The sequence below is a fragment of the Hoplias malabaricus genome, chromosome 11 (genome assembly GCF_029633855.1).
Source record: "Hoplias malabaricus isolate fHopMal1 chromosome 11, fHopMal1.hap1, whole genome shotgun sequence".
Lineage (NCBI taxonomy): Eukaryota > Metazoa > Chordata > Actinopteri > Characiformes > Erythrinidae > Hoplias > Hoplias malabaricus.
The window spans coordinates 42,060,506-42,070,448 of NC_089810.1; positions in this window are offsets into that span (position 1 = coordinate 42,060,506).

Genomic DNA, 9,943 nt, shown 5'->3' on the forward strand with positions numbered 1-9,943 from the left:
CAGAACCGATACTTTCTGTGGAATATGTGTGTAAACAGAACTTGGTCCCAACAATGTGAGTGAAACCCAGTACACACACACACACACACACACACACACACACACACACACACCTGTGCATGGCCTATCCTTTGGTAATTGTTGACCCAGATGAACCCACAAAACACTCTTGGACTGGATGAACATAAGAGAGAGAGAGAGAGAGAGAGAGAGAGAGAGAGAGAGAGAGAAAGAGAAAGAAGCCTCTGTAGAAAGAGAGATCTCTGCAGTGGAGGTAAATAACAGCAGGTCGGAGGTTAATGTGGAACTCTAAACTGCTGCGTTTCTTTCCTGAATTAGTTCGTTTGATCCGGCGACCCGCTGTGTGTTATCTGCCATCCTCAAACAGCAGGCTGTAAAATGACATTTTCTTCACCAGAGCCCACCACACAAACACACACACACACACACACACACACACACACAAACAATGCGTCATAACCAAGTTTTTATTTCTGTTTTTGTGAGTTCTTTAAGGTCCTGTCCTGTGGTGTGTTATTAACCCTATAGGCGGTATTTCAGTAATTAGCAGGATTATGTCAAATACACAGACACATTTACTCTGTCACACACAGAGCTTTATTTTTGCTTAACACCAGCCAAATATCATCAAAACTACACTGAGGGATTATAATAATGCAAAAAGGAGAAGCGTTTCCTCTTCACAGTTTGTTGTGAACATCACACACTACACTTTATCTCCCACTCAGGAATTCCCAGCACTTTAACTTTATTGCTGTGATTAAATTTTTGCTATCAATTGACACCACTAATATAAATATAATATCACAGTGTTGATCTTACATTGATTAATTTATTTTACATTTAATTATTCATTATTAAAAACTTCAGACAAAGCGATTAATCACTGGGAACTGTGTGACTTCTGTTTTTTTTTTTTTTTTTTTTTTTAATCAGTCGAAAGCCTTTTGCATTTTCAGACTTTTACAAGAGATCCAAGCGATCAACACAATTCCCGAATTGGAAACGGGAAGAGGAAGGTATAGGAATAACACAGTCACTCATTTGGAATTCCACCAGGAGGAAACACCAAGGCCATTCAACAAAACGCTACCGAATACACAGAATTATATCAGTTTCCCTGCTTTCCAGCATTCCCCGGGATATTTTAATCTACACAGAGAGCTAATGTACTTCATCCGTCTCTCTCTCTCTCTCTCTCTCTCTCTCTCTCTCTCTCTCTCTCTCTTTCACAGACACACAGAGAGATCTCTCCTCACAATGAAACTAACAAAGATTTTAGGGCGCTTATGAAATTACGACTGATGTGAGTATTATCTTAGCGTGAGCGTCAAATGATCATCATTATGTTTTCGCGGATAATGACGGTTATTTTAAGGCTTGCACCTGCAGAGGCGCATTCATTACCAGCCGCCAACACCTAACATGCTAATGAACCCGTGCACGAGGAACTTCATTAACACTCATCCTCATCGTGTCAGATTTGTTGTTCCGGAGCCGTGCGCGTTTTGGCGGATATCTCAGGGGTACAATTTCCCTGCAAAGTAGCTGCTAGTCGAGTCTTAGTGAGAAGCCGTGAGAAAAAGAGTGAGTTTTATTTACACTGCTCCATCCAGCTGTGAGCACAACCGCTGCCGCCGCTGCTCGCTATACTGTAAATTGCTTCTTTATTGCCTCTTAAAGCTTCAATCAAGTGATTGCTGAAAACCCGACTGCCCCGGGACTAGTGCTGAGCTTGCTGACAGAGAGCATTGCAAATGCAGGCTTCCTGCGTTTCATTAGTTTAGATGCATGTGTATTTCTTAGATCTGTACCTGAGCTTATATCGACCTGTCCACAGATGTCATCTTGTGTATAATAGTCATTCTGTGGCACGGAGGTGGATTCTTATAGTGGAGGTGTTTGTAGATGCACTTTATAACAAACCACTTCGACTACCGTAAGGGTCACCCATTGTGGTTAATGTGGGTGTGGCCTAGGCCTCCTGAGATGGGACAGAGGGAACTCGCTAAAGCATTATCACCACTGGGGAAGACCCCGGAGCTCAGAGCAAAGCCCTGGCCACATGACTCTCCTCCCTGAGAAGAAACACCTGGTACTTGTCATCTCTAAAGAAATATATTGAGGCAATGGCGATTGCTCAGTGTGTAATATCAGAAAGAGGCCATGTCTTCATTTAGCAGTTTATTTATTCTGTTTTGTGTTAGAAATTCCCATAAATTGGTGAAGTACAAACACATCTGAGTGGTTTCCCAAAAAGCCAGCTTCGACCTCTTGTAGTCACCGTTTTAAGGTGGAAGAGAACATTAAATTAAGATGCTGGCGAATAACACCAATATTAGCCTCGCAATCGGTTCGGTTTAAGGTGGAAATAAATGTTTGAACACAAAAAATGTAGACTTTTAAGGTGGAAAGGAAAAATAATTGATAAGAAAGACAACATCAGTCTCAAAAGGCGGTGTGTATTTGAACGCTGTGACTGATTTTACTCTGAGTGGCGTGTTGGATTTGGAGGGAAGTAAGTCACAATGTGAACCAGTGTCTTTCCTTGCTCCGGTCTCAGTGGATCAGAGAAGCGTGATGCCTTAAGTGTTAAGGTGGAAATTAAAATTCCGATTTGAAGCTATCATACAGCAGTGGTTTGTTCTCTTTTTACCTCACCGTCTCCTATCTCTCCTTCTGTGTTCTCTCTTCTAATTGTCCAACATCACAACCTGAGCTTACCTCAAGCTGCATGCCATCACATCCTCAAAGAAATGTCCTGAAGCCCCTTGTAAAGCCCCGCTCAGAGAAGTTGAAGCAGTTACCACAACAAAGAAGGACACTCCACCGATGAATACCCTTGCTCTTAGACCCCGAGTCATTTTTTATGCAATACATCCTTAGACTTACAAATCAATAACGCTGGCCTCTGAAAAGTAGCCCACCACTTCCAGGGAGCATATGGAGTGTGGATGAGGAGGGGATGTGTTTGTTAGTGAGCAGCGCTGGTGTGGGGAGTAATAGCTAATCGCTGTAGTGTCATTACTCAGTCTAGCAGTGGGCCGAGCCAGGCCTAGCCCTAATGAACTGTGAAATTACATTACGCAGAGATGGCCTCCACGTGAGGAGAAAAAAAGTGCAGGAGAGTGTGGAGAGGACATGCAGGACAGGCGAGGCCAGCTTCAACCAGAGAGGGAAAGAGAGGGGAGAGTGAGGATGGAAAGGGAGAGGGGAATGGAAGACCATGGAGGGAAATATATACGGCAAAGGCACAAATATGTGCTTCTTAAAATAGCACAAGGATCTGCATAAGTGCACCAAATAAACATCGATTTACATATCTGAGTGTACATGTACACACTAATTAACACTGTACTTTTACCTCACCTATCCAGTTCCTGGAAGGCTTCCAACGTGAAAGATAAGCTGTGTCTGAGCCACTACATATAATAGTGCACTACATAGTGAATAAGGCACAGTTTCAGACTCAGCATATGTCTGTTTTCGCCAAGATGTGTGAAGTCAGCCACCTTCTTTTTCAAACTCACAATGGTTTCAACACGCTTGGAGGAGAACACTACCTGCCAGCTCTGTCACATCCACTAACTAACTCAGTGGTTCCATTGGCATTTGTATTCGTACAAAACTGCACCTTTATTGAACAAAGAAAAAAAAGTGACCAATCATATTTACAGAGGAGTGATGCTGCACGTCCTGAAATACCTCTGCCCGCCTCTAGGGGGCTTGCACCCCATTTTTGGAAAATGTATAGACAATCATAAAAAGAATAGAAAAGTAATAGAGTAGATGGGCTGAATTGGAAGCAAATGAGAATGTGAGGCCAAATAAAAACACAAGACAATACTTAGACCCCTAAAAGACCATCTTCAAAGACCCCTTGGATTTGTACAATGTGTACAATGTATAGTATGCCTTTTATTAAGGTACATGTTAATTTCTGACACCGATGCAGTGTGACAAGCCAAACTTAACCCTAATCTTAACTTTACTCTAACCCCGAACCCAACAGCAACCAGATCCAGAACCCTTATTCTTAGCTTATATAATCATAAAAATGATGTTCTCCCACAACGGTTTACAGCACTGTTTCTGTATTCAACAGGGGACGGGAGCTCACTTCATCACTGTAAAATAAATACCAGCCACAACCAGTTGGATTAGGCTAATGTTAGAAACATCTGGGGTGCTCCTTGTTAATCATAATTTTATGATCTTGGGGTCCTGCCAGGACCTTGCTGGAGGTTTAACTCTCAAACTTTCAGTAGTGCTGAAGAGTTAAAGTTGGGATCAAGGGGAAATTAAGATGTTCCTCAAGTGCTGTTAGATGAGGAGGAGGTCTGAAATAGGGTTGTACTATCCCCTGAATGCTTTGGAGGCACTAAAAGGTCAGTGGCAATCTTGTCATCGCCTATAACATCAACTATCCACAGGAAAATGCTCTGGTTCCCAGAAAAATAATGATCGCATGGTTCCACAAGCATTCTGGTCACTTAAAATAGATTTGAGTGACCATGGGTCAAACTTAGACATCTATGACGTTGAGGCTATTGAAACAGAGCTGAACAGTCTGGTTCTGGAAGGAAAAATCCCATTTATAATTGACATAATGATTTTGATTTATATTTTATCCAGCCAGTGCAGACTTACCGTGAGCAGAGTGTAGGATCATGATATCTGCTCTAGTTAAAGCCATCAATAATTCTAAATTCAGCTTTGTTTTTGAAAAAAAAAAAAAAACTTTTTTTATTTCTATCCTCTCATTCCTCATTAAGGAATACATTTACCCATAGTGCTTAAAGCAAGTTCCACCAGTCAGAGATAGTGATCATACCATGGAGTTAAAACTGCGTGGTCTGGCATTAGAAAGAAGCACAAGTCAGAAAGCATTCATTAATTCATTCATTGTCTGTAACCCTCATCCAGTTCAGGGTCACGGTGGGTCCAGAGCCTACCTGGCAACATTGGACGCAAGGCGGGAATACACCCTGGAGGGGGCGCCAGTCCTTCACAGGGCAACACACACACATTCACACATTCACTCACACACTCACACCTACGGACACTTTTTGAATCGCCAATCCACCTACCAATGCGTGTTTTTGGACTGTGGGAGGAAACCGGAACACCCGGAGGAAACCCATGCAGATACAGGGAGAACACACCACACTCCTCACTGACAGTCACCCGGAGGAAACCCACGCAGACACAGGGAGAACACACCACACTCCTCACAGACAGTCACCCGGAGGAAACCCACGCAGACACAGGGAGAACACCTCCCTGTACACATTTGCCTTTTTCTTAATTATTCATTTCCACAAACTTGTAATTAATTTGCGAGCTGGTTGGTTCAGTTGAGAGCTTAAAAGGATTTTTTTCTAAATATCTATAGAGAAAAATATTGGTATTATTATTTCCAGAACCAGAGCTGCTGAAAAATGGCTGGTCCCTGTTCAGCTCTATAGCGAGCACCCACACCCCTCATGATTGTGTTGATATTAGTGGACAAACAATTGTGGAGGTCAACTTCTGACAGTATGCCCCCTGATCCAGACCGAACTAATCCACGTAGAAAAAAGTTCCAGCCAAAATAAAATAAATAAAAACCTCACGTGGAGAGTGCGGAAGCCAGAGATCAGCTGGGAAGGGTATCCGTTAGTGGGTGGTGATGGCGGCAGATGACTGACAGCGCGGGGAGTGGGTTGTGATGGAGGTTGGGAGACGGAGGGCTGCTGTCTCGCTTCATTATTCCCCGCTAACACGAGGACCGGAGGCAAGATCACGCCCTCTTCTGGAGATCTTCTCCTCTTAATACCGAGAGCACACACTGCATTCACGCGGTGCAATATCCACTGCTTTGGAGTGCACTTGCAGCGAGGGAGAAGGCGGGAAAGGATGTGCTTACGGAGACAAGTGTCCGGCTAAATCTGAATGTGCTATGGATGGAGGCAGGTCTGAGAGGAGCCTGGGCCAGTTGAGAGGGATTTAATATCCGTTCGTTTCTGTTTGCCTCAATGTGAATTCGCTGGAGCTTCTACTGCTTATTTCCATCCATCATCCCTTCCTTTCTCTCTTCTAACAACTCTCTACCAATCAGTGCCAAATCTGCCTTGATTTCACTAAATCACTGCAATGAATCAACAGTCTCCTTCATTTTGTTGCATGCTGTAGTCCATCTGTTGCTCTGCATACTTACTAATCCCCCTTTCCCCCTGTTCCTCAGCGCTCAGGACCCCCACAGAGCAGGTGTGATGTGGTGGTGGATCATTCTCAGCGCTGCAGTGACACTGACGTGGTGGTGGTGTGTTAGTGTGTGTTGTGCTGGTGTAGAGTGGATCAGACACAGCAGTGCTGCTGGAGTTTTTAAACCCCTCAGTGTCTGGACCGAGAACAGCCCACCGACCAAAAACATCCAGCCGACAGCGTCCTGTGTCACTGATGAAGGACTAGAGGACGAGCGACACACACTGTGCAGCGACAGATGAGCTACTGTCTCTGACTCTACATCTACAAGGTGGACCAACGAGGGAGGAGTGTCTCACAGAGTGGACAGAGAGTGGACACAGGGTTTAAAAACTCCAGCAGCACTGCTGTGTCTGATCCACTCTACACTGAAGAACAGGGGGGAAGAGACTAAGTCTCTGCATTTGCAGAGAACCTCATATTGTGGTGCTTTCAGTTTTCCATTAGACTTCTTCCCTCCATCAGCCGGCTCAGGTGGGCCACTGACTTTCTCCAGCGTGGGGTCACCTTGGGACAGTGCAACGTGGAAAATTTGCTTAATTTGCCGCCCATCGTTGGCAGCTCAAGGATCAAAGAGCTGGAAATGGTTTTGAGGAAGCCTCTGGCCCCCTGCCTCAAGTCCTCCGAGCAGTGGGAGGGGGTAACAGCCTCCTGCAGCATCTGCCTCCAGCTGAAGCAGTGGATGAAACATGCCGTAAATATGAGGAGGGTTATTGCTGACACTTTGTCGATAGCCTTCAGCCACTGTCCAGTTAATCCAGCTGTGGTTGTAGTGGATGGAGACGGCTGCGATGAAGGCGAGCACGCGGGAGACGCAGCGCTGCTTTTGATTTCGTTTGACTGACGGCGCCTGAGAAAGGAGCGCTCCTCATCGTCAGCTCATAAAGGAAGTGGCAGGTAATATGCCGTGATGTGTTCGGAGGGGGCCGGGGGGCCGGGGATTGATTAGTGATTGAAGGGAGGGGTAGAGACCGATCGTGGCCTGAGCGATGAATTTGCTGGAGGTTTTGTGGAAGGATCAGTCTATTGCTGATTGGGTCTTGTATCAAGTGATTGATTTATGCGGCATTTAAGGCCTGGAATTATAGATTACATGATAATTAGATTATAATTAGTATATGGAAATTGATTAAATTATTGATTAGGTTTTTAAATCTTAGGTGGAAGACTAGTCAGTTGATTGCTGGATTGATAAATGAAAGGGTGGAGGGGTGGATTGACTGATTGGAAAATGCATTGTATTCATTATATTGGCTGACTGACTGATTGATTGATTGATTGATTGATTGATTGTTTTTTATATTATGATATATATAAACTGGTAGATAGATGAATTGTCTGATTGACTGATCGACTGATTGATTGATGAATGAATGGATGGATTACCAGATTTATAAATGGATAAGCAGAGTTGGATCGATTGATCGAATGCCAGAGAGAGTCTTCGGTGAACTGGGGGAATAATCAGTTTTTCTATAAACCTATTACTGGATTGATTGATTGAAACGATTTAATTATTGATTGGTTAATTGAGGACATACCCTGACGACAACCTCCCGCTCGTGTCCTTTACCATGCGCCGGTGGCCAGAGACGAGGGCGGTTACATTCAGGACTGTGATTTAACCCTCTTTTCTCTAATAGGGGATTTTTCCTCAGTATTGATCCAGGTATTGATCCTTTTCTTCAGGAAAAATGTTTACATCCGCAGACTGCGTCACCAGCCGCTACCTCTTAAATTTCCCCTGGGGATCAATAAAGTATCTATCTATCTGTCTATAGAGACCTATCTATCTATCTGTCTGTCTGTCTGTCTGTCTGTCTCTATCTATGTCTCTATCTATCTATCTATCTATCTATCTATATCTATCTGTCTGTCTGTCTGTCTCTATCTATCTATCTATCTGTCTATATCTATCTATCGTTTACCTCCTTCCAGTCTCTGCTCTTGGTCTTTCCTAAGGCCATCGTCTGTGAACTTTTTAACTGCTCTCTTCTTCCTTCTCTCTGTCTCTTTCTCTCTGTCTCTCTCTCTTTCTCGCTCTCTCTCTCTGTTCAGGAGGCCCCGACACACCTCTGAAAACACAGCTAATGAACTACAAAACCGAAAGCAGCAACGAGAGCCCGGCAAAACATCTGAATGCTGTAATTAGCGAGATCTCCCCGGATCTAAACATACGCAATCATCCACAGAGGCGGTAAAGAGTAGAAGGGGGTGAAGAAGCGAAAGAAAGTGCAGACGCTGCAGAACGCTTCTTCAAAGGCGCAGACGAAGTGGGTGCGAAAGAAAGCCCCTAAAGAGAGAGAGAGTGGAGAAAAAGGAGTGAACAGCTCCAGCTGGACCAGAGGGGCCCCCTCTATATTTCTCTCTCTCTCTCTCTAATTCTCTCCTGAGCATCCCTCGCTCTTTTTTGCCTGTCGTTCTGAAGAGTCTGGGGAACAGAGCGTGCTCAGAGGTAATTAAAAGTGATGAGAGGCCACGGAGAAGAGGAAGCAGTTTCAGTTAGGCCCTAAACTTTGCGGACACCTGTTTGTCCACCGTTTTCTGTGAAATCAGGGGAGTGAAGAAGTTGTTAGACCCCTTTCAGTGCAGCTTCTGGGAAGTCCTTAAACTAGTTGTTCGGACATAGCTGTGAGCATTCATTCATTCATTGTCTGTAACCCTTATCCAGTTCAGGATCGCAGTGGGTCCAGAGACTACCTGGAATCATTGGGCGCAAGGCGGGAACACACCCTGGAGGGGGCGCCAGTCCTTCACAGGGCAACACAGACACACACACATTCACTCACACCTACAGACACTTTTGTGTCGAGGAGTGTGGTGTGTTCTCCCTGTGTCTGCGTGGGTTTCCTCCGGGTGACTGTTTGTGAGGAGTGTGGTGTGTTCTCCCTGTGTCTGCGTGGGTTTCCTCCGGGTGCTCCGGTTTCCTCCCACAGTCCAAAAACACACGTTGGTAGGTGGATTGGCGACTCAAAAGTGCCCGTAGGTGTGAGTGTGTGAGTGAATGTGTGTTGTCCTGTGAAGGACTGGCGCCCCCTCCAGGGTGTATTCCCGCCTTGTGCCCAATGATTCCAGGTAGGCTCTGGACCCACCACGACCCTGAATTGGATAAGTGTTACAGATAATGAATGAATGAATGAATGAAGATATGAACCTCTTCACAGGTGTGTGTCCACTGACAGGTTGCTGACAGTCGGTCAGTGGTGTGTTGACTGTGTTTAGAGCAGAGTATTCAAATAAAATGCACTGGTGTACTGGTACAATCGTAAATACTGAACGTGTCAGAACTTACTGAATATAGCGAGGTAAAGAATAAACCGAGACACAGATGATCTGCATTTGTAACTGTGTGAACAGGAGTCCCTTCAAGACGCCTTTGAGCCTTGGATCCGCGTTTGAGCTGAACACGCGGTCTCAGCGGTCATGGAGATTGTGGGCATGTTCGTATCTGACCTGTGCTGTTAACCTCTTGGAGAAGAACCCTTTCCAGAGAGGCATATGTTATAATAACATAATTAGAAATCATTTTAGAATAATTGCACATGAGAGCGGCAGACGCGGAGCGGCGGTTTGACCCTCTTTTCTGAAGCACCACCATTAAAATAAAAAAGAAAGCAACATTGGATCCCTGACAAACAGGCCTCATTAGCAGCTAATAATTACTCCCTCATCTTAG